The sequence below is a fragment of the Leptopilina heterotoma genome, unplaced genomic scaffold (genome assembly GCF_015476425.1).
Source record: "Leptopilina heterotoma isolate Lh14 unplaced genomic scaffold, ASM1547642v1 Lhet_247, whole genome shotgun sequence".
NCBI classification, from domain to species: Eukaryota; Metazoa; Arthropoda; class Insecta; order Hymenoptera; family Figitidae; genus Leptopilina; species Leptopilina heterotoma.
In genome coordinates, this window is record NW_025110963.1 from 592,040 (window position 1) to 612,304 (window position 20,265).

Here is a 20,265-nt window from a genome sequence, read left to right on the forward strand (position 1 = left end):
TATATGTGCATGTGTCACTCAACAAAAATTTTAAAATTGACTTCACATTTTCCAATTGATTTTCACTCCACATACTTATTTCGATTACTACAACCTTTAATAACTTCCTTACATTTTTTTCGAATATAACTCTATCAACACAGGCCATTTTGATAAAATACAACTGTTAGTTGCCAAAATCGTAGTTAGTCTCTCTTCGATTTTGTACAATATAAATACAATATAAATTTAATCATCAGTTTTCGAAAGTGTATATTTCAAATTTTCAATTAAAAACAAAAAAAATGATTTACAAACAAGCACTCGAATCTATCCCACAATTAATATTGCATTATATTGGAAATCAAAACGTCTAAGTAATTTTATTTTGTGAATTATATTTTTCATTTTATTTCAATCATTTTACTAAATATTTTATTATTATTATTATTATTATTATTATTATTATTATTATTATTATTATTATTATTATTATTATTATTATTATTGATAATAAAATATTTGTGTTAATTAATTTTGACATATTTTTTTTAATATTTCTGTTGAGTGACACATGCACATATCAGAGACGCCATTGGGCGGAAGAATATCATCCCCACTCTTGCACCATTTTACATTTAAGTCAATGTAAAATGGCGCAAGAGTGGGGATGAAATTCCTCCGCCCAATGGCATCTCTGGCACATATTCTCATTTTTCTATTTGCCGGGTGCTACTTAGGCAATTTCCTTAACGCCTAGTCAATAAGCTAAATGACTAATTGATTTCAGGCAAATAGAAAAATAACCCTTACATTACGTTAAAATCCATGTTTAATTTTATCTATTTTTGGACCTACGGGTTTAAAAAGGGGCCTTAATGTAGGCCAATACATTAAGTTAAAATTTGACCTGTGTCAAATAGATTTAACCTACAGGTAAAAAATTGACAAACTAACCGCTCTGCCCTCAAAATTTAAGTCAATTTTAAGGGTAGTTTTGACTTAAAAGTCAAAACTTGCCAAACTTATCGCTCTGTCCTCAAAATTTAGGTCAATTTTAAGGGCAGTTTTGACCTAAGCCTTAAAAATTGACAAACAATTCCCTCTGCCCTTAAAATGTAGGTCAAATTTAAGGGCAGTTTTAATCAAAAGGTCAAAAATTGACAAACAATTCCCTCTGCTCTCAAAATGTTGGTCAATTTTAAGGGCAGTTTTGACCTAAGAGCAATTCCATGTCAAGTGATCGACGATTCTTCGACATTGTTAGCAATAAACTTTTCATGACTTTACAGCGCTTTACAATTACCTATAAGTCGTAAGCAACAACCAACTGAAAATCGCATTCAAATATTTATTCTGGGTGTTCATGTTTTTATTGTTTTTACAGGGATTTTTAACAATTGACTAGTTAAAAAAAATGTGTAATATATTTTTTCTTTTTTTTACTTTGACTCAAAAAAAGAGTTTGCATGAAATTTGAATGAAAAATTAATACAAAGCTTTTCTTAAAATGAAGCATTCTAGGAATTGTAGGCCACTATTTTTTCAGAAGTATGCAGGTACATAATATTAAAATCACTCATAGCTATAATAGTAATTTAATTAAAACCATTTCTATTCATTACAATGTATGAGATAGAGATTCAAAAAATTTTAGAGGCAAAAAATGTGATTTTCTTGAATAATTATTAACTTTTTGAAAAATTGTTACAGACTTTTTTATTGAGCTCGCTGAGCACAATTCAGCACAAATTTTATTTTTTCAAAATTTTGATTTTTGAAAAATGTTAAAAAAAATTGAGGTGTAAAAGAAATTTTTTTTTAATTTTTGAAAAATATTTAAAGTTTTTTTCTGGAACAATAATTGTTATCGTTTGCTAGGTGTAGCACAATTTTTGTTTTTTAGTTTAATCAAAATTTTGTTGAGAAAAAATAAAATGGCGTTGCCAACTTCTTATACATACGTTCGTGAGCGCGTCAGTGTGAACGGGGCGCCATAGACTTTTTCGTTGATTTCTCGAAAAGTTATCGCGATCCCACTATAAAATTTTACGAAAAATTTCTTATTACTTTTGGCTATCACTATAAAAAAAATAAAAAAATTAAAGGAGGGGTGTTTTTCAAAAAATTAAAAAAAAAATTTTTTGAAAATTTTTTTAATAATTTATAAAAAATTTTTTTCTAAAAAATTTATTTAAAAAGTACTAGTTATACTGAGAAATTTAAAAAAATTTTTTTTTAAATATTGAAAACAACCGGAGTTATCTTAATTTTAAAAAATTAGTACATAAATTTTCAAATTTGAATATTTTCAAAATTTTTTCGAAATTTTAAAAATCGTCTTCACTTTATCATATCTTATCCTTATAGCTACAAGGAAAAAAAATTTCAAAAAAATTGCTAACAATGTCGAAAAATCGTCGATCACTTGACATGGAATTGCTCCTAAGTGGAAAAAATTGACGAACAATTCCCTCTGCCCTTAAAATTGAGGTCAATTTTAAGGGCAGTTTTCACCTACACCGCAAAAATTGTCGAAAAAACTACCTCTGACCTGACCTTTCCTCAAAATTTAGGTCAAATTTGACATATTTTTTAACCTACACATCAAAAAAGCAAATTAATTAGGATCCTTCAAGAGGTCTTTTAATCAATAAAAGATATTATATAAACTGACATCTATTTTTAAAAATTCTATTAAAATTAATTTTCTGTACACAAAATGTAGGTTAATTTTAATGGCAGTTTTTTCCTACAAGTTAAAATTTGACGATAAATATCCCTCTGATATTCTCTCAAAATTTAGGTCAATTTTAAGGAAAGTTTTGACCTACACGTCAAAAATTGACAAGAAAATTCCCTCTGACATACTGTTCCCTCAAAATTTAGGTCAATTTTAAGGGCAGTGTTGACCTACGGTTAAAAATTAGGCCCACAAGCGTCTATTACATTACGTCGAAATCTTGAGGTAATTTGACATTTTTTTTACTTAACGGACAAATAATGGCCCTTACATTACGTCAAAATTTATGTCAAATTTGACAAACTTTTTTACCTGTAGGTATAAAAAAGAACCTATAAGAGCACCTTATAATCATGTCCGCAAAGTAAAATTCTCTTTTAGTGCTCTCTTTTAATATTTCCTATTATAATTTACACTAACTTATTACACTGTAAAAAATTTAGGAAGTTAACGGACCAGGGAGTTGGGAGTGAAATTTTTCGAGTTAAAAATCAACTCCAAAAGAGAGTTAATTTCTAACTCCCTTCATTTAACACCCGCGCGAGTTATTTCTTCCTTGGGGAGTTAACATTTGGGTGTGAAGTTTTAACTCTCTTTATTTAACTCCCCTGGCATTAACTCCCCAATAAGTGCGACTTTTATAGAATCCCCTGGGGAGTTAAAATTTAACTCCCCTTTTTTTACAGTGTATTATTACTACACATTCGTATAATAATAATTTATTTCATTGTATGTCCTTTCGTAGGACTTTTACAATTTCCTTTACACTTAAATTAAACCTTAATTAAGGCGTACTTGCGTTTGCGAAGGCAAAAAATAGGCCCAACTTTAATGTTTTTTTTCACAGTCATTTTATTTAAAATATTAAAAACGATTTTTGCACCTTAAAGTACATTTATAAAAACTAAAAAAAGAAAAAATTGTTTCGTTTTTTAACCGTTATTTACGATTCGTAGAGGGCCCCAAAAATGGCGATCTCAAATTTGTAAGAGTTTGCGGTGCCCCGCATAGAGCCTCTCCTGACTGTCTAAAATCAAAAAAACAAAATTTATTCTTTAGTATACATTAATACCTAGTGGACGTATATGATGAAATTAAAAAAAAGTTAAAAAACGAAAATGCGGTACTTTTAAAGTCAATTTTTAAGAAATGATGATTTTGATCTCTTGAATTTTTTACTTTAAGGAAGTACCCTCGGAAATAGAATTCACAGCGAGTTTTTGATGAAACTTGGAATAATGGTAGATGTTGGTTTAAAAAATATGTAGTTAAATTTTTAGAGGTCTGCACAATGTATAAGAAAAGTTTTAAACAATTTTATGTTTTCACATTTTACATTGTGTCTTATGGGAAAATGCACTTTCATGATCTTTAAAATTCAATTGTGAGAAAAATGACTGCAAGATATTGATGTAACTTTTTACAGTTAAAGCTAAAGAACTGATGTTTAAATATTGTCCAAAAAAATGATTAGACATAACCTGTGAGACTCAAAATTAATTATTTTGTATAAAAAAACACCTTTTTTTATCAATCAGAAGTTACTAAGCACGACACTTGGCAACGTGGCTTCTTAGAGGCATGCTTATAGGTTATGGTAAAAAAAGCGGGAGAGGCGAAACATTTAAAATTTCAAATTTCTTTTACACCATCTATGATAAATACTATTGTATTTATCATAGATTTGAAAACATATTTTACAATATTAACAAAAAGTAAAGTAAAGTATGATTTCATTGTATACCCTTTCGGGTCTTTACAATCTCCTTAACATCACTACACAACATCACTATGAATGTACATTCGGATAGCCATCACAAATGCACAAACATAGCCTCGGCGTCAAACCTCCCGTATGATATATCTCGATCAGCGAAAAAACCGAGACTGTAGCGATATTCACAGAGGGTCACCCATCCAAGTACTAACCGCACTCAAAGTGGCTTAACCTCTGTGATCGCAAGCAACGGGATTCCACCAACCGAGCTATACCATCGGTTTTACAATATTAACAATATTATTAATAAATAATATTAATATTAATTTAATTTTTTGATTATAGAAAGTTTAGAAAAATTAAAAGTAACACCGAATTAATAATTTGATCTAAATAAAAAGAAATAAATTTTAAAAATTACAAATAGTTTAAAAAAAATTTCATTTGAATTATTATATACTATTTGAATAATAAATTTGTTAATGAAATTTTTTGTAAGAATTCAATTTAACGATGTTGCGCAATTTCATACAGTGGTCGACTTTTAAAAATAACTGCTTGAATGCGAAACGTAATTTTAAAAGGATTTTTCTCCCTATTTGGACACCCAGGAAAAAAAACCTATTAATCAGGCCTTCTAGTGAATGAGACATTTTAAGAATGCGGATTTAAGCGATTTGCTTTTAATCGGTTTCGGGAAATTTGAATCGGAATATTTTTCAGACATTTTTGAATCTGTGTTTTCCCATTGACTAATTCGTCAATTTTATACACCTGAATAGTCTACGTTAGAGAAGCTAACCTTAAATTTTTCCAATAAGCATCTTCCAGTTAACAGCATAATAAAGCAAATGAGTAAAATTATTTTTGAAAAGGCAGTATGAAAATGTAAAGTTTAATAAGAAAGTTTCGATACAGACTGAATCGTGTTAAATATTATTGAATAGGTACTATAAAGGTTATGTTGTTTTAATAACGTAGTGCCTTTTAATTTATTTTGAAATGAAAAAACGCGAATTGGAAGTGAAAGAAGAACTTTTGAAATCCATACCTAACCTAACGTTGTGCGTCTCTCTGTATATTATATCAAATGCGTTCCATGTGGCTTCGGTTTGTGGCGTTTTTTGAAATACGGTTAATAATATAATAAATAATGTGCAATAGTGGACAATTATGTTATCGAGTGATTAGATTCGTGAATATTAAGTCAGCTTAGTAAAATATTTAAAGATATTAAACAATTTTTATTATTGAAATTGAAATCTACGACGTTTGATGAACATTTTTAGCACTTGAAGTGTTTGTATATTACAGTGCGAAAAAGTTTTCGAGTTCATAATACTTTTCATTTTTCTTCTTGTAAATATTTAATAAAACATTTATTTTGAAAATAATTATCATTCGTTAATTTATTTTGAAAAATAGTATACCTAATATTAATTTATTTATCTGTAAACATTTTTATCATATACTATTCTCATTGTTCTCATTCGACGCCACCTCCGATTCATGTCGCATTGTGAATCGGATAATAAAAAGTTTGTTATCCCGATTCAGATTATTGACGTCCTATTCAATAAGTAGTGCAAATAATCAGAATTAATCTGCCTTCGCCTTTTAAGAATGCGGATTCACGAGAGCTTTTGACCGATTCAAAACAAGCGAATAGGTTTTTGTTTCCTGGGCAGTTATTGAAAAATGAGAAAAAATGCCAGATATTGAATGACTTTTTGTTCTGTCATTTTATGCACAAGAAATTGAAAATCCAAAATAATACACGACGCCAGGAAGTAAAATGAGAAAATTTGATGTGCCCATCAGGTGCTGCCCTCTGGCGGCAATTTTATGTACCGCACATTTGTTTAACTTTTTCTATTTTACTTTCTGTCTTTGTAAATGGAAATAAATCTTATACTTTATGTGCAAATGAAACATAAAATATTCAGGTTATCTAGTATTTTTTCCGATTTTGCAAAAACTGTCTGCATTGGAAGAAAAATCATTTTCAATTTTCAAATCAAGATTTCTCGATAAAGTGAGACTAACAGTCATCACCCAACAAATACGGCACTGACCGGTTTAAATGACGTGAAATTGAATATTCATTTTCTAACAAATTTTTCTCTGTTCACAGGCACTTTTTACAAAATATGACAACCTACAATCGTCACAAATGTTTTTAATTATCTGAATTCAAAAGATTTTGTTAATCCATGCAGAAACACGGTTGCAGCATTAGAATTACCGTAGCAATGTAATGCGAATCATTTGGACAGCTGAGCCTTTTCGCTCCCTGCATGCTTCTGCCCTCCACTGGCAAAATCGCTGTAACACACTTCTTTCCGCCTGTCATTACATTACTTTTGAATTTCCAATCCTGCAACCGCGTTTCTGCATGGATTGACAAAATCTTTTGAATTCAGACAATTAAAAACATTTGTGTCAATTGTATGTTGTCAGATTTTGTAAAAAGTGCCTGTGTGCAGAAAAAAAACTCGTTCGAAAGCAATTGAAGGGCTACATAAAATAAGGGGACGAACGCGAGGCTTGGAAGGTATACTACCAGTCGGGTAGCAGTGACAAGCCTTGAGCCGCTCGCTGCTACCTGACTGATATTATCCCTTTCAACCACGCGTTCGTCCCCTTATTTTATGTAGCCCTTCAATTGTTTACTAATTTCACGTCATTTAAACGATGCAATGCCGTTTCTCTTGGGCGATAACTGTAAGTCGCACATAACATACAGATTGCAGAGACCATCGAACGCTTAGAATATTTGAATTAAAATTCCAAAAGTATTTTTCTAAAGACTCAGAATTTTCTGAAATATTATATAACATGGTTAATAACAATGACAGACGACGCGAAATGAGACCGGAGAAAGCATTACAATGTTGCCAAGCGTTGCATTAGTACTACATGAGTAAATTGAAAACTTAAATGGTAATTGCATTGATTCACAATGCAGAGAGGGTTCTTCCTTGAAAGTACCGCATATTCCTTTTTTTTACTTTTTTTTAATTTCATCATATACGTCCACTAGGTATTAACCCATTAACGCCCACCAGGACGCAAAATGTACCATGATTTCACGACTCTTATTTTGTATAAAATAATTAGTTAAAAATTTTAGGAAATACCATTTCCGACGTAAAATTTATCGCTCTTTCGGAATATGAAGCTAAAATTTGTTTATAATAATCTCAAAAAAATTTATAACAATTTTATTGCAAAAAAACACTTTTTTACGAGAAAAAAATTTTTCAATTATTATTTTGACATGGAAAACTAAAGAATATGGTCTCCAAAGCACAAAATATTGCGTCCTCGAACTCTCAGCTATAAAAATCCATAATTACTTTTTTTTAAATTCAAGATGGTGGATACTAAAATGGCCATTTTTCCAAAATGCAAAAGGCCGAAAAAAATTTCGGGTAATGTTTTTCAAAAGTTATTAGATTTGCTTAAAAATTGTTACTCAGGGGTTTTTGGGGTCGCTGATTACGAATCTGATATCACTTTTTTAAAATTCAAAATAGCAAATCCAATATCCCTGACATATTTTTTAAAAAGTGATTGGATTTGCTTGAAAATAGTTACTCGGGGTTTTTGAGGTCGCTGATTACGAGTCTGATGTTACTTTTTTAAAATTCAAAATGGCAAATCCAATATGGCAGACATATTTTTTAAAAAGTGATTGGATTTGCTTTAAATTGACCATTTGGGGGTTTTTGGGGATGCTGATTACGAAAATGATGTCACTTCTTTAAAATTCAATATGGCGGATCCAATATGGCGATCAATTTTTTAAAAAGTAATTGTATTTGCTTCAAAATGGTCATTTGGCGGTTTCTGAGGATGCTAATTACGATTCTGACTTTAGAACAATATTATGTTTATCCTCCACGTCCGTTAGCCGTCAACAAAATTTAATTGACGTTGCCCAGCTCTTACTACAAGGAGGTCGACGTGCAAAAAAGCTACTTTTTTAATTTTATTTAAAAAAAAATTTTTGTTTTTTTTTATTTAAACATTTTTTTGGATATTTTAATATTTTTTTAAATAAATAATATAAAATTTTAATTCTGCTCTCTAAATCTGATTCAACGATAATTATGACACTTATATAATTATGACATTTTTGTGTCCTTTTGCTGCACTTTGCATGATAGTGGCAATCTTTTTCAAGGCAAAATTAAAAAAAAATTTTTAACAAAAGTTTTTTTTAAATAAAATATATAAAAGTGGCCTTTTTACACGTCGACCTCCTTGTAGTAAGAGCTGGACAAAGTCAATAAAATTTTGTTGACGGTTAACGGACGTGGAGGATAAACATAATATTGCTCTGATGTTAGATTCGTAATCAGCATCCTCAAAAACCCCCGAATGACCATTTTCAAGCAAATACAATTACTTTTGAAAAAAATTGTCCGCCATATTGGATTTGCCATTTTGAATTTTAAAGAAGTGACATCAGATTCGTAATTAGCATCCCCAAAAAACCCCAAATGGTCAATTTAAATCAAATCCAATCACTTTTAAAAAAAATTACCGCCATATTGGATCCATCATTTTGAATTATAAAGAAGTGACATCAGATTCGTAATCATCATCCCCAAAAACCCCCGGATGACTATTTTCAAGCAAATCCAATCACTTTTTAAAAAAATTGTCCGCCATATTGGATCCGCCATTTTGAATTTTAAAAAAGTAACATCAGATTCGTAATCAGCGACCCCAAAAACCCCCGAATAACCATTTACAAGTAAATTTAATAACTTTTTAAAAAATTGTCCGCCATATTGGATTTGCCATTTTGAATTTCAAAAAAGTGATATCTGATTCGTAATCAGCGACCCCAAAAATCTCCGAGTAACTATTTTTAAACAAATCCAATCACTTTTTAAAAAACATGTCCGCCATATTGGATCTGCCATTTTGAATTTTAAAAAAGTAACATCATATTCGTAATCAGCGACCCCAAAAACCCCCGAGTAACCATTTTCAAGCAAATCTAATAACTTTTGAAAAACATTACCCGAAATTTTTTTCGGCCTTTTGCATTTTGGAAAAATGGCCATTTTAGTATCCACCATCTTGAATTTAAAAAAAAGTAATTATGGATTTTTATAGCTGAGAGTTCGAGGACGCAATATTTTGTGCTTTGGAGACCATATTCTTTAGTTTTCCATGTCAAAATAATAATTGAAAAATTTTTTTCTCGTAAAAAAGTGTGTTTTTTTGCAATAAAATTGTTATAAATTTTTTTGAGATTATTATAAACAAATTTTAGCTTTATATTCCGAAAGAGCGATAAATTTTGCGTCGGAAATGGTATTTCCTAAAATTTTTAACTAATTATTTCATACAAAATAAGAGTCGTGAAATCATGGTACATTTTGCGTCCTGGTGGACGTTAATGGGTTAATGTATACTGAAGAATAAATTTTGTTTTTTTATTGTAAACAGTCAGGAGAGGCTCTATGAGGGGCACCGCAAACTCTTACAAATTTGAGATCGACAATTTTTGGGGCCCTCTACGAATCGTAAATAAAGGTTAAAAAACGAAACAATTTTTTCTTTTTGTAGTTCTTATATTGTACTTTAAGGTGCAAAAATCGTTTTTAATATTTTAAATAAAATGTCTGTAAAAAAACATTACAGTGGGGCCTATTTTTTACCTTCGCAAATGCAAGTACACCTTAAGGGGTTACATGGGTCAAAACGACCTGAAAACGTATGCTTTTTAATAATTTTTTTTTCATAAAATAAATAAATTTTTTTATTTTAACACTTTGGTATCTGAGAGTACACTATTAAATGAGAAAGAGATTAAATTTTTGATAAAAAATATTAAAAATAAGGCCCGTAGCAACAGTTCTTCGGCCCCTTTAAAAAAATTGCTTTTGCGGTGGTCAAGATATCTTTTGACTGCTTCATCTAAAATCAAAAGACAAAAAATATTCTTTTAGTGGGTGAATATTTCTCGTGATTAAACGAAGGGTTTTCAAAGAAATTGAAATTTGGATGTTTGACAGTGTCTTTTATCAAAAGTTAAAATTTTTAGAACCATTAAGACCATGTAAAATCGGTTCTAATCAACAAAAAAAATATTCCTTTGTTCAATCACGAGCTATACTCATCCACTAACAGAAAATATTTGGTTTTTTTTATTTTCAATGAACCGGTCAGAAGATATCGTGACCACCGCTTTTTTGGAAGGGTTCTCAAAGAACCTGTAGGTACGGCCCTGATTTTAATTATTTTTTAACGAAATTTTTACAAGTTACTCTTTTAATAGTGTACTTTAAGATATAAAAACACTTAAATAAAAAATTTATTTATTTTATGAAAAAAAAAATTAAACAATCATACATTGTCTGGACGTTTTGACCCATGTAACCCCTTAATAAAATTTACATATTATTTCTCTTCTCTTAACTTATTTTCGACATTCTTCACGTACACACATAACTCTTCGACAATCTCTCCTCTTAGTGTGTCTACTAACTTATCCTTTAAATCTCCCTCCCGTCTGTCTCCTCTCCAATCTATTATAAATTTTCTAATACTATCATCATTCAATTTCTCCGCTTCTAAGCAACTAAATAAGTGCGTTAATGTCTCTTCTCCCCAATAACATAGCCTACAAGTCCATTGTTTGAATCCTTTTTTGAACGCTCTTCCTACATTTCCACATCTCATCCTCGCCCATATTTCTTTGCATTCCTTATTTTTTACCTTCTTTTCTAAATATTCAGCTCCCTTTTTCCCTGGTATAATTTCTTTATATAACATACTAAACGTCGATTGCTCTATTGCTTCTCTTTCCTTAATCTGTTCTCTATTCCACCAGTTATCCAGACCATTCTTTAATTTTTTATACACCTCTGACTTATTCTCTCAATTCCAAATAAGCCTGCACACATCTTCCACTTCCAATTCCTCCAATATTGCAATTACGTTCTTTCCCCATTTTGTTGGCTTTTTATTTAAGATCCCCCTCATTTCCTCCTTTAAACATATTTTAGGCCATCTGTTATCCTCCATTTTCATTATATCCCTTATATATCTGAAAGCTCTTTCTCTAACCGTGTATTCCATTCCTACTACTCCCAATTCACTTCTCCATAGATATCTTGGAGTATTTCTTGCAACTCCAAGTGCCATCTTATAATACCTTCCCTGTACCTTGCAAATACTTTTTAGATTTTCCCAGCCCCAAGTTTCTACACCATACATAGCTACCGATCTTGTTAATGAGTTCATTAAATAAATCCTGTCCTTTCCTTTATCCCTACCTGCCCTCTTAATCAGCCCCCACGTTGCATTAGCCGCCTTCTGTGCTCTACCCGCCATCATGCTGATTTGCTTTTCTTCCGAATTCGTTGTACTGAACCAGTATCCTAGGTACTTAAATTCATTTACTACTTCCAACCTTTCCTTTTTAAATGTCCAGATTTAATTCCTTTTTCTCTTCCCGCTCTTTCTAAAAACCATGATCTTTGTATTCTTCGTATTTACTGTTAGTCTATTCCTTTTTACATACTTTTCTAGTGTTTTTAACATTTTTTGCAATTCTTCTGACTCCTCTGCTATTACTGCTATATCATCATCAAACTTAAAAACTCTGATCTTTAGCTTCCCTATTACCATCCCCCCTTCTCCTTTTTTCCCATCCGTTGTCCACATCATCAATGAAAACGTCAAAAAGCACTGAACTTAAGGGGCAGCCTTGTCTAACTCCTATATCCGCTTTGAATTCTTCCGTGATTCGTCCTTCTGTTTGGATTTCCGCTTTAGTAACTTTATAAATTTCCCTAATCATTGTATGCATCCTGCCTCTTATTCCTAATTCCCAGATTTTCTTTAACATCAATTCTCGGTCCACTGTATCGTAAGCTTTTTGAAAATCTATAAATGTCACATACAGCTTTCCCTTTTTTTCCTTTAACCTACCATTTATTACGGCATTGAGAACAAAAATGTGGTCTCTAGTTCCTCTCTTTTTTCTAAAACCAGCCTGACTTTCCTTAAGCTTTTTTTCCCTCTCAATCTAGCAGTTTCTTTTTTTTTATTGTTTATACTCCTGCCCTATTGGCCTTACGCACTTCGACAAGAGTCCCCGAGAAATACTTTTTTGGATTAAGCATAACCATTCTACATATTAAATTTTTCCTATAATTATATTAACCTAATTTTTGCGTCTACATCCGACTTTATTAGGAGTACTCGCATTCGCCTAGACCACCCGTCAATGGGTTTTCTCGCCAGAGAAGAGGGAAACTGTAGAAAACCTCTTCTGAGTACAACCGGTTTATCGACAGTCGAGTTTTAATGGTGTGTACCGGACAATAATCGACGGTGCACATCATTATACCTCGACGTCAAACCTCCCGCTCAGATTATCTCACGTGCTGGAAAAATACCAAGCCAAATGGGCGCGAACCAAGGGTACTAATACCCTTGCCTTGGTCCTTAAACGACCGCCAAGCGAGGCATCTATCCGACTGAGCTAATCTGTCGGTGCTATTAAGTAATATATATTTACATTATTTGCAAATATAACCATATTTGCTTATATAGAGTAATTGTTGAATCAAAAATAGTGAGAACAATATCAGATTTAAAGATCAATACTTTTATAGTATTGACAAGTTGTTATCATTATTAGAGTTCTATTAATGGATGACGAAAATTGTTTTCAAACAGAACTGAATTTTACTGACAAATTAAGCATGTTATTTCTGGTAGTATAAGCTTTTACATACATCAGCAATTTTCATTAAGTACTGTGACAAATATTTGTATAATAAACATACACGGAAAGACTTTGTGTTTCAAAATTTAACATGATCATGTCAAACAGGGGAAAACGATGTTTTTATGTTATTTAATCGTATTAACGTATCAACTATTAATATGGTTTATACTAAAGATTGGCACGGACCATACATACGTATCATTTACATCTCCATCTTTAAATATTGGCACAATTCTAGCTTTTTCCGATCCTCTTGGTAACTTTTCCTCATCCCAAATTTTATTTAAAACTATATTTACTACACATTCGTATTAAGGGAACATGATTTGATAATTAAATTTAAAATAAATATAAAAAATAGTTACGGGGTTGGCGCGCGAAGCGCGCAGGGGGTCAAAGCCCCTCTAGTATATATATATTTATACTAAAGACAGACAAAATATATTTAAAATATAATTCTTGTCGAAATTAAAACTAAAAAACAAACAAAAACAGCGATTCAAATTTCAATGAATTATTCCGATTATCACAAATCTAACACATTCAGTTTTTTAATAAACTCTATAATTTCGAAACTTATAACGAATGTATATTCAAAATATCAATCGTTGTTAATACTGTTTTGATGGATTTTTTAGTCTTTACATGATATGGCAATCCTTGAAAATTATTTTCTTTTTGTCGCTATGTTAGATAATAATTTGTAAAAATTGAGAACTTTCTTCTTCGATGCTTCGCTCTTGGATCTGCAGACAGCTTTAGCAGGAGCAATATTTAGGAGATAAATTTGCATGAATAAAACGCGCATGAATGGATCGCTGGATACGTTTTCTTAAAAACAAAATATACAGCTATGATAACTTGCAGGTTTTCTGACAGACTGCTGCAGCGATGCATTATTCTTTGGTCGAAAGTTATAAATTATTTGTTCACAATTTGTTCGTCATTTTCTTGATGTTTTCTTGAACTTTGACAATCGATGGTAGGATGCTCTGTAGTACAACTGATATTGGTTTCCCCGACTTCAGCCTGAAAAAATTAAATTAGAGCTGTGCAAAATAATTCGAACCGAACTGTTCGAATTTTTTCGCCTAGTTCGAATGTCGAAAATTCGACATTCGAGTTAGCTTAGTTCGAATGTCGAATATTCAACATTCGAACTAGCCCAGTTCGGATGTCGAATATTCGACATTCGACATTTCGGCGCCCCAAAACCGAACAAAACTCTGTTCGGTTCGAATTTTGCACAGCTCTAAATTAAATCAATTAAAAAACAAGAATTTCATTTATGTATAAATTGTAATCAAAAAATTTGCAGCAATTAACTAATTTTTCAAATATCAAATATAGAAGAATTTTAAAACTGACTGTTAATGTTTGAATAAATTTTGTGCTAGTTTCCTTAAAGTGGCGTGTAATAATGTCAATTGCCGTTATTCCCCTGATTTCGTGTTCCGAAACGGGAGGTATCGGTAAATCGATTTTACATTCTCCATAAGTTAAAATTTTATTAATTTTCACTTCGTAATTAGTTTTTAGTTTGTCGATTGGGACTTCTGTCAATTTCTGAAAGTGCCAGAAAATACAGGATTTGTGAATTAACATTGGCCACATTTCATACGTACTTTCAAAATTAGGCGATTTTCAAAATTTTTTAAAAATACCCTTTGTGTAGGGTATGCTTGTATTAATAGTGCAAAATTATACGTTTTCAGCAGTTCTCTTTTCGTATTAGAGTCTTCTCCTTCGTGAAACGAATCCGGCTGCCAGTTCACAGTCCCGCTTTGAATTTGCCATTAAATTTCGCCGATCTTTTAATCTTATCTGTAATTCGTCTGACAAAGTTTTCCCTCCTTTGTAGGAACGATATAAGTATGAATTGTGATGTTGCAATTTCTGATGAATTAAATTGTATCCGGAATCGAGACGATTTCCTTCATCGTCTTTATCTTCGAAAGACTAAGGAAATGTCGTCATAAATTGTATTGCCACGTACAGTAGTGTTCAATGAAGCCTTTCTAGGACGAACGTGTTGCACTCATGGGAATATATGAGTGCAACACGTTCGACCGAGGAAGGCTTCATTGAACACGACTGTACCTTAAATCGCTGAAAGTTATGGCCTTTTTATAAAATTGCATGTCTTCAATCACATCCTGCACGAATCGGGACTGCCTATCATCTCCAATATTTCCTTGTAAACATTCTGCCAAATCGGTAGGCGCAATTTTGACCAATGGGATTTTATATTCTGCCCAGGACTTAAAAGAATTTTTCTTTTCCTCTAAATATAACTTTAACGAACTTTGTTTTCAGACTTTCTACACGGAGAAAAAATGTAGGTTGCGTCAAGTAGTGTCAATGGCTGGATCGATATTAGTAGTAAATTGACTGAGGAAAACTATATAGACGCAACTGGAGAGCCAAGTCAAAACGGCCTAGCTCTCCGGTTATAATTACTTGACTTCATAAAATTATCATGACAACTCAAAAGAAAGCAGTTACAACTTTTTTTCTCTCCGTGTATTTTGCTGAATAAACTGTAAAGGTTGAACTTGATTTTCATAATTTAATGTGCCTATGTTTACTGTATTGCCCAATAAATCGAACTGCATTCTGCTGCTTTGAACGTTTACATTTGGTGAATGGAAAACTTGATTCGGTGTCCATTCCGCATTTAAACTTAAGAGAAGAACAGGTTTCTCACTTTCTACATAGTATATCAAATCAGCTTCCTCTATGATTAGCATTATTCCATCTTCTTCCGCAACTAATTGAACACTATCAGTGTTCAATTTAACACAACCTTTATTAACAATCGATTGTAGATTGTCTGACTCCAAAATATTTACACCACATGCAAAGTCGCGGCATCTTAAAATATAAACAAATTAGTGTTAAATATATGGTTGCATAAAAACTTAAATTTATTTTTAAAATTTGTAATTAATTTTTAATGGTATTCCTATACCGATAATCTAAATGTCACTTAATAAAAATCATTGAAATTCACGAAGTTTCCAGTTACAAGTACATACTTCACAGGCAAGTATTTTAAGAGACAAATATAAATATTGTCGTCTCCTATTACAGAATTTACAAACAAATTTAATTGTTCTCGTTTTCTTATCTTTACTATTTTTAAAATATTTTGGTTTTGTCATTTTTCAATAAAATTGATAGAAAATACATTAGAAATAGAATAATCAAAATAAAATAGCACAACGCCGGTCGCCGGATGATCACATTTCACATTATTTATCAAACTCTATATAATGATAAAAGTGAGGTTATGCTACATTCTCTTAAATTCTCGGAGAATTTAAGCGTCGGTTATAATCTCGGTAATATTCTCTCGGTAATATTACCGACTTAGCCATGAATAATGGAGTAAAAATTCATGCTTAGGAATCAATTTGCTGAAAGGAAAACAATTTATTCTAGCATGCAAATAACTATCGATTTAAATTTGAAACAAAGTAATTTGACCACGAGATAGTTTTGGAGCATTGACAATTAAAGGTACTTTCTCACCTCAACTACCTGCCTGCCTGCGCAGGCAGGCGCAATGAGAGTAAGGGAGAAAAAACATTTAATTTAAATTTTCTGACTCTCTTACTCTTATGTGTTACCATGACGACCTGCAGGCAGTAGAGCTGTGCGAGCGCCTTAAGCTGATTGATCACAAACTTAAAAACGTTTTCCATACTGGATCTTGAAAGTCTTTGATTTTTTGCGCAATTGGTATAGGAAATATTAAAATAAGTCTTCTTATTTGACTCGCTGTGCCAAGTAATTTTTTGTTTTCATTTCCATTTATTTTGATGTTAGGAATAAATACAGAACCATAAGAAAAATTGTAAAATCATTCAATTTAAAATTAAAAAAGTCTAAGGCAAATCACTCTTTTTAATGAAATATTTCACTATAAGAAACATATCGACTTTAAGAAAACCTTTATCGCTATCGTAAGCTATACAGGGTGGAAGTCCTGGACTTGACACATGAAAAGTGCTTAATCCATTTAAGGGCGAATCACTTATGATACACACAATAACATATATGCTTTCCTTTCGGTTTGGACAACTTTTGGAAAAGTGGTGTGCCTTCTACATAGGCCTGTGCGGTATTAAAAATCCATGACCGGTTTTCGGTTTTTGAAACAACCGGTTCTTTAGTCGGTTTTTGGTATTAAAAAAATACCGGTATTTTTTTAAACCGTTTTTTTAATACCGGTATGTTTAAAGATATCGGTATTTTTTTAAACCAGTTTTTTTTAAAAATACCGGTATTTAAAAAAACCGTTTTTTGAATACGAGCATTTAAATACGGTATTGCAGTCGAAAAACCGGTTTAAAAAATAAATCCGGTTGAAAAAAACAAAACCTTAAACCGGGAATTCATAACCGGAAACCGGTTTCCACACGGAGAGAAAAAACAAGGCTTTTCCCCGTGACTTCAATTAATGCCTTTTTCAGGTATCAGTTTCACCGGATTTCCGGATGAATTTCTTGCGTTTAGCGGTTAGGTCACACCTTAGTCCTGATTGGCCTTAGCTCGTTGCAAGAATCTCACCGGGAAAAACCGTGAGCGTCCTGCATTTGTCCTGTGATAATTTTCACGCGTTAAATGCATATTTTTTCATGGGGAAAAGCCTTGTTTTTTTTCTTCGTACAGTAATACCAAAAAAACCGGTTTACCGCACAGGCCTACTTCTATAAGAATGTTTTAAGTCTATGGCGTCTCAATTCTATCATACACCATAGACTTAAAACATTCTTATAGAAGGCACACCACTTTTCAAAAAGTTGTCCAAACCGACAGGAAAGCATATATCTTATTGAGTGTACCTTTTATGGTAGTTTTTCCTTCTGTTGCTAATTTTACATTGTTTTTGTAATTTTGCACTGTTCTTATATACTTCTTTTACAAAAAATATCGGTATTAAATTCTTCTCTACTTACGTCACAGTACCGACAAAAATTAAGAGACTTACTAAAATTTGTGGTACACTCGTGCTCATTAATGCCTTCCCTCAGGGAAGGCACTAATTTCACGAACTTTGCCTACCATCTATTCTCCTTTCGTAAAAGGACGAGGTGCGTAAGATCGACTAACTTCAAGTGTAGAACTTTTTCTTGATTGGCTCTTTTTCAAAATCCTTTACTTTGATTGGATATAATTGTGACATTACTTACTGATGTCAAAGCATCTAACTTCAAGTGTAGAACTTTTTCCTCATTGGCTGATTTTATAATGAGTGTTCCTCATTGGCTGAATTTTATAATGATGGTGACCTCACACTTTTATATTCTCGTTTTTCTTTTTTAAAATTAAAAAAATAATTAATTAAAATCCTTTCGTAAAAACGAGGTGCGTAAGATCGACTAACTTCAAGTGTAGAACTTTTTCTTGATTGGCTCTTTTTAAAAATCCTTTACTTTGATTGGATATAATCGTGACATTACTTACTGATGTCAAAGCAGCTAACTTCAAGTGTAGAACTTTTTCCTCATTGGCTGATTTTATAATGAGTGTTCCTCATTGGCTGAATTTTATAATGATGGTGACCTCACACTTTTATATTTTCGTTTTTCTTTTTTAAAATTAAAAAATAATTAATTGAAATTATTAACTAAAAGTTAACTAAAAGTAGTTTAATATAATAATTTTTATTTATGGTTTGGTTTGTAATAAATTAAAAGTTTAATATTAAAAAATTAAAATATATTTAATTTAATGATTCATTTTAGACGCTTCAAAATTGGTGCGCGCGCATCTTTTTTCCAAACAAAAATTGTTTGTTCGCTACAGCCATGTAACCTCATCTCAGTGTGAAACGCAAAGTTTTTGGTACGAAACATTACAAAATGTTACAAGTGTTAGCAACTGTCAGCCATTTGCAAAGTGTGACACGTGTATCGTTTCGATAAGAAGTATTGACTGTTATTTGCCGAGTGATTTTTCTTCTGAAAGTGTTGATTGTGAATTTTGTGGTTTTGTTTTTTTGTACATTGAAAAAAAGTTAAAGTACATTACATACGTTACGTACGTAAGTATTAAAATACATGTAAATACAAATTAAATTTTTTGTTAATATTATTTGCATATTAATTAGAAGGAGTTTGTTAATATAATGTGAATTATTTGATTTATTAATTTAAAGGATTTAATTAATTTAATTAAAGTTAAAGACATTAATTTAATTAAAGTTTAAAGGAATAAAGGACATTTGCCTGTTATTTTGATTTTTGAATGTAGAATATTGATTGATTTTTTTAAATTCTGATGTTTGTACATTACATAATTATATTATAGTGGTAATAATTGTTATTTAATATTGATTTATATTTGTTTTCTTAATCTTAATTATTGATTTTTTAACATTTTGGTAGTTAGTTATTATTATTTGGAAAAAACTTTATAAATATTAAAGATAAGTACTAAAAATAACATGTGATTACGAGATACCAGATACTTGGTAAACAGAGATTTAGTCAAGAGGTACTAGATTAACAGATACTAAACAGATACAAAACAGATACAAAACAGAAAAGCTTACAAAAAATACGCATATATTTATTGTTGATAAAATATATAAAAATTAAAGATAAGTACTATTGATAACATGTGATTACCAGATACTTGGTAAACAAAGATTTAGCCAAGAGCTACCAGATTAACAGATACTAGAATAAAAGATAAAAAAATAAAAAATATAAATAGATACAAAACAGAAAAACTTACCAAACATATACTTTTTTTTTGCTTAGGGACTTTTGGGAAATCTGCCTACAGATACCTTGGATTCCGCACTCCAAGGTTATGTGGGGTTGGTATGATAAAACAAAAGGAAATATAAAAAAAGAAAAACAAATATATATCTTATAGTAAATTTAATAAACTGGCGACCTACTACCAGCCCGACCCACTAAAACCCGTAACCCTTCTTCTGGAGTCCTTTACCCTTCCTCGGAACTGTGGTAAGACATTAGCCTTCGAGGGTGGTGCTCCGACTCTGTCGCTCATGCGACTTTGTTCTCTCTCTGCGGTTCTTCTGCG